Source organism: Sminthopsis crassicaudata, chromosome 6 (assembly GCF_048593235.1).
Source record: "Sminthopsis crassicaudata isolate SCR6 chromosome 6, ASM4859323v1, whole genome shotgun sequence".
NCBI classification, from domain to species: Eukaryota; Metazoa; Chordata; class Mammalia; order Dasyuromorphia; family Dasyuridae; genus Sminthopsis; species Sminthopsis crassicaudata.
In genome coordinates this window covers 9,281,091-9,287,152 of record NC_133622.1, presented here as the reverse complement: position 1 = coordinate 9,287,152, position 6,062 = coordinate 9,281,091, and the positions used below count along the sequence as shown (strand labels likewise).

Here is a 6,062-nt window from a genome sequence, read left to right as displayed (position 1 = left end):
CTCTGGGAAGTGTGTGGGGCCACGTGTGAGCTCAGGAGCATGAGTCTTTCCCACTCGCCTTCTAGCCACTGAGCCACAAGTGGGCTGATACCCAACAACTCAACATCAAGAGCTGCCTTTTTGATTATTACCACCTAGTAAGACCCCAACATCCCCCCTTTCTTTTGATTTAGATATTACACATAATGACACGATTCCATAAAGACATAGTATCCTAATACATGTTAGAAGTAGGTAACAAAGAACACGCTCAAATCATCACAAAATGGGACTTTAATACATGTTCCTAAGTCCTTCCCAGCACCCCTGCCGCTCCAGCCCAAAGAGGGCAAACCGAGGGAGAAGAGGAGAAGAGGAACATCCTCGTGGCGCATGCAGGGTCCGAAGCAGCAGGCTGGGCTTGCTCAAATAAGTCCTCGTTGTTTCTTATAATCTTCTAAATTCAGAGATCTTTTGGGGGCACCACCCTGGGCTGGGGGAGCCTTTGGAGTGATGGCCAGTGTCTTTAATTCCCAACTGGGAATTTGCAAGTCGATGTTCACATCAAAATCATGCGCTTTGAACAGGTCCTCTGAGAGGTCACTGGCTGACTTAGAGTCGATGTCTTTGTGCTCGTTCATCTCCTTAGGAGCATCTGGTAATGCCCCCGAGCCATATTGTGCGTTCAGCTGAGCCACGAGGGCAGCTTGAACAGCAGGGTCTCTGGAATTGGAGACGATAGTCGGTTTGCAGTGCCGCCTAGTGAAGGGGTCCATCTGTTGATTTTTCATGTTGTGACTTTCAGCCACACGGGCTTTCTCAGCCTCAACAATGTTCCACTCCCGATTTCGTTGGTTGATGTCACTGATGGCAGAAATATTCTTTGTTCGTTGCCGATCTAGGGCCTCTGCCCTTTTCTCCAACTCAATCAGTTGATCTTGGATGTGTTTCGCCTTGGCTTGGTCTCCCAAATCTTCTGCTATGGCCTTCTCCTTCAGAAGCTGCATTTTTTTCCTGGCATAGTTGGGTGGAGCTTTTCGGAATCTCGCTTTCTCTTTTACAATCTCTTCGATATCCCGATCATTGAATTGATAATTCAAAGTTTCTTGAATGGACACTTCCTTCTTGTTGATTTCATCCAAGGTAGGGAGCTGCAGGCCAGCAGAAAGCATCGCCTCTTTCCATTTCCTAAATTCACTTTCTGTGAACTCTTGGTTTGAGACAAACTCCAAGCGGATTCCTCGCTGGTCGTTGCCATGCCTCAACTGCAATCCTTTATTTGTCCTAGTGCCACCCAACTGATAAGCCTTGGGTGTTTCTACCACGCCGGTGATTTCAGCAACCCGATAGACAGGTTTACTGTTGTGGTTCCCGATGCCAACCCGCACAAAACATCCTGGGACTGCCTTAGCAAAGAAAGGCATGTGACACCACTGTTCCAGCTTGTGCCGGGATAACCGCGCTCGGTTCAACTCTTCAGGCAGAGAAACTGGCTGGGATTTGGGAGGAACCTCTTCCTTTTCCTCTTCTTCATCAGATGATGTCATCCTAGATGAACCATCTGTCTTCTCACTGGACTTATCGTCCTCATCAGAGTAAACTTCACTTGTTTTTAATGGTTGTTTTTTGGCAAGCAGCTCAGCTGTTCTATTCTTCCGTTTTTCTCTCTCTGCTTTCAGTTCTTCCATGGCCTGAGATTTTTGGTCTAGTTTGTTATCCTGCTTGGAATGCCGCTCCTTATTATGGGACATGAGCTGGGACTCTTGAATCTGTGTAAGTTTTTTCTTCTCTCGTTCTTCTTGTTTTTTCTTTTCCTCTTTCTTCTTGGCTATTTTTAATTTCTTCTTCATTTCAGACCTTCTCTTCAGCACCTCTCTCTTTTCTATCCTGTGAAACAATTCCTGTTCTCTCTCCTTCTCCGTCATTTGTTCTAAACGGGCCCTATCTTCTTCATCTCCCGTGAGGTCTTCTCCATACCCATGATGGAATTCCTCATCCTCAGAAGAAGAATCTGAATCTGAGCTGGAGGAGGAACTGTTACTGTTGGAGTCAGACACTTCACCTTCTTCAGGGGCTGAACTCTCAGCTGAGATGTCTTTGTCAGAGCTGTCTGAGGAAGCAGCTTGGTTTGTCTGTTTTTTCATGGTTCCCTTCTTCTCTATCTTCCTAGTTTTTCCTTTTTTCTTATTTGTTGCACCTCCAACTGTGCACTCATCATCACTGTCTGATGTTTTAGAGTCTGAAGAAGCGGCAGGCTGACTAACAGGTTGCTCCTCCTCCTTGGAGTCACTCCGTTTCCGTTTGGCTAGGGGCAAGAGCTCCTGATCCAGGTTCTCATCACTGCTGCTGTCCTCCATGTCAGAGTGGATCACAACGCGGCTTTTCCGCTTCTTGTCCATGATGGTACCCCAGCTCCCACGCCGGACGCCCTGTTCCGGTGCCAACATGTAAAGTCCAAGCTTGCCCCCTCTGAAGGGCTCCGAATCAGCCAGAGTCAGGGTAAGCAACAGTCCTTGCCTCGAGTTGGAGCCAAAATGTAGTGTCCTGTTGTCTGTCAATTGCGATCCTTCTCTGGGAGAAGGTTTCTTTTCTGTAAATCCTTTTCTCTGTGAGCAGGTTTCTGGAACATCCAGCCAGAGAGAAGGTAGAATCTCGAATCCTCTTCTTCCTGAATCCTGGCTCCTTTTATACTCCCAGAGAATGGTGTAAACTCCTTTAAAGGTGTAAACTCCTTTCAGAAGACTAAAGGTGTAAACTCCTTTCAGAAGACTAAAGGTGTAAACTCCTTTAAAGGGGAAGTATGTCCTGTGTAATAGAACTCTAGTGAACCAGTTTTCTTCATGGCATTCAGGGAAGTTCTTTCTCCTATGTAACCATTAACATGCTTTCTTATTTGTGCATATATTTACTTTGATTTCCCAACATTTATCACTTTCCTTTTTTTCTTTCTTTTTTTTTTTTTCTTTTGATAACTTTTTATTGACAGTACATATGCATGGGTAATTTCACAACATTATCCCTTGTATTCACTTCTGTTCTGAATTTTCCCCTCCCTCCACTCCCTCCCTTAAATGGCATATCGTCTTATACATGTTAAATATGTTATAGTCTATCTTAGATACAATATATGTGTGCAGAACCGAACAGTTCTCTTGTTGTATAGGGAGAATTGGATCCAGAAGGTAAAAATAACCTGGGAAGAAAAACAAAAATGCAAACAGTTTTCAACAGGAAAAACATTTCCTCTTCACACCGATGTAACCATGATTGCAGTATAAATCAAAAGGTTCTCTGGGGAGGGACTGGTCCTTCACCAATGGCTTTAGGAGAATCTGGGAACAGTGGCAAAGGGCGGCTTTTTCTTTTAACAGGGGTGGGCTGGAAGACCTGCCTCTAACACAACTTTGTAACCCCTCATGGAGCAGTGTTGTCACAGAATTTGAGCCCCTGGCTTTTCAGGGTTGGATGGGAAGGCCAGGAAGACCAACTCCTTTCCAAAGAATGCTTCTGTTCAATCACTTGTTGAAGCAACACACATTTATCATCCATTTTCTTATTATACCAGGGACACTATCTGGGATGGAACAGGGATGGAAACACAAAAATAAGGCCATCCCTGCCCTCAAGGAGCTTGTGTTCTGTTTGGGGCTTCATCAACACCTGTGTTTAATCAGCTTTTTTCATTCCCCTTCCTTCATGTATCTAGAGCAAGGCCCCACTAGAGGGGATTCTCCTCCAAACAGCTGAAATTCAGAAAGCAAAAGTTGTTTTTTAGCAACAAGGAAACCTCTGAGCTTAACACTTTTGAGGATAATTAGTGAACATAGGAAGTTGGCAAGCTCCCTGTGAGCTTCTCCCCGGGCCTTCTCTGTGCTAATCCCATGGGAGGCCCCCTCCCCAGGGGCATCTTCCCAGCATCCTGACAGCCACCCAAACATTGGTTGATTTGAGTTGATTGGAGAGGCCCTTCGGTGTTTTTTGCCTGAGGTACAAAAGTGGCTACTTATTTATTACTGGGTGGACCCTCTTGCTTTTCAGGTGATGAAAGAGGCTTGAGAGGTTAAGGTTTGCAAGTAGCAAACAGGGGAGAGCAGACCCTCTGGCTCCAAGCTCAGAGTTCTTTCCCCTGGCCCTCGGTGGGCAGCTTCGGTCACTGAGAAATTCGCTTTTCCCTTGAGCTGAAGTCTGGATCCACTTCACTTCTGGCCTTTCCCCAAGCCTGACGAAACACCATCTCATTGGTGTGTGCATATTTGAGATATCTGCAAATAAGAAAATCCTTATTTCTGTTCTGCTAATAACTTTCCCTTCCCTTTTAACCCAGAATAAAGATTCTTCATCTGGACTCCATTTTTTGACGGCTGTATTTTAGTAAAATTGTTTTCCCTTATAATCGTGTGCATTATATTTTATGCATTTAAAATGTGATTCTGAGAAGGGGTTCACAGCCTGCCCAAGGGACATTTAAGAACAATGGGCAATTGCTATTGGGTAATGGGCAAAGCCATCAGCTGCAGTGAGTAAGGGGATAGGGTAAGAAAACAAATTTTATTTAACGCTTTTTGTGTCTTAGTTCTATGCTAGAATGGAAGACAAGGTGATACGGGTGGGAAACAAAAAATTGGTTTTAGATTCCGATAGTCCACCTTCCTATTCCCCTTGCTTTCATACTTTCTGTGTGATCTTAGTCAATTTTCCTCCCTCTCTCCCTTCCTTTCTTCCTCCCTCCTGAACTATCCTGTTCATAATCTCTTATAGCACTAAAGTATTCCATCATAGCCACACAACACATTTTATTCAGCCATTCCTCAATTGATGGACAGTCCTTCAATTTTCAACTTTTTGCAACCACAAAAAAGACCTGCTATAAATATTTTTATACACATAGGTCCTTTCCTCTTTTCTCTGACCTTTTGGAGTTAGACCTAGTAGTGGTATTGTTGAATTAAAGTGTATGCACAGTTCTATAGTCCTTTAAGCATAGTTCTACATTGTTCTCTAGAGTGATTGGGACGATTCACAACTCCACCAACAAGGGATGAGTATTGAGCAAATTTTGTAACCCCCATGAACCTTAACTTTATTTTATGAGTAAAATGATGGGATTATACTTATGTATTTCTAGTTAAAAGATCTATGAATTTATAATCTAAACTCCTACTGAAATACTCAATATTCAGAATACCACCTCTAAGTTCTCCCTCTCTCTTGTCTGATTTTTATTCTTCCACTGTTGTGCTCTTCCTTTTAACTCTTTCCTATTTATTTTGCATGTATCTTACTCTCCCTGTATTTGTTCTTTACTCATTTGTAAGCTCATTGAGGGCAGGAAATGTCTTTTACCTTTTTTTTTTTTTTTTTGTATCCCCAGAGCTTAGCATAGTGCCTATCTTATAGTTGGTGCTTAATAAATATTTATTGTTTGATTGATCTCCCCCTGCCCCCAGGCTGGGGTTAATTGACTTGCCCAGGGTCACACAGCTAGGAAGTGTTAAGTGTCTGAGACTAGATTTGAACTCGGGTCCTCTTGAATTCAGGGCTGGTGCTCTATACACTGCACCACCTAGATGCCCCCTGTTTGATCTTCAAATTTTTGTCATGATTCCTTTGATATGAAGGCATTAGCTTCCATAGTATTTTTGGCCTTTTTGCATTCATTATTTTTTTCTTTTTAATTATTTTTTTTAATTAATAACCACTTTTATAAGATTAGTCCTGAAAGCAGTTCTTCTTAGTTGACCATCTCTCTCCTTCACTGATTTAAAACACTAGGAACAACCCCTTCATGGCTCTCTGTGTAGCATAATGAAAGTTTAGTCTCTTGGTTCAGTTCTGCTTTCTTTAGACTGAAAGCTCTTTGGAAGCAGGAATTGGGAATCCTATTTTCTGTTTTCTACATTATCTAATAGAAGCCTTGGCTATAATGGATATTTCTTTTTTCTTTTTCTTTTTTTTTATTTATTCTTTTTTCCAAATTATCCTCTCCCTCCCTCCACTCCCTCCCCCCGATGGCAGGTAATCCCATACATTTTACATGTGTTACAATATAACCTAGATACAATATACGTGTGTAAATACCATTT

The 6,062-nt window shown here is 42.8% G+C and overlaps 1 pseudogene; it reads right to left on the bottom strand.

Annotated features, from left to right (window-relative positions):
• Positions 1 to 285: 285 nt before the first annotated feature.
• On the bottom strand, positions 286 to 2,426 carry LOC141546331 (RNA polymerase-associated protein RTF1 homolog pseudogene; annotated as a pseudogene).
• Positions 2,427 to 6,062: the final 3,636 nt, after the last annotated feature.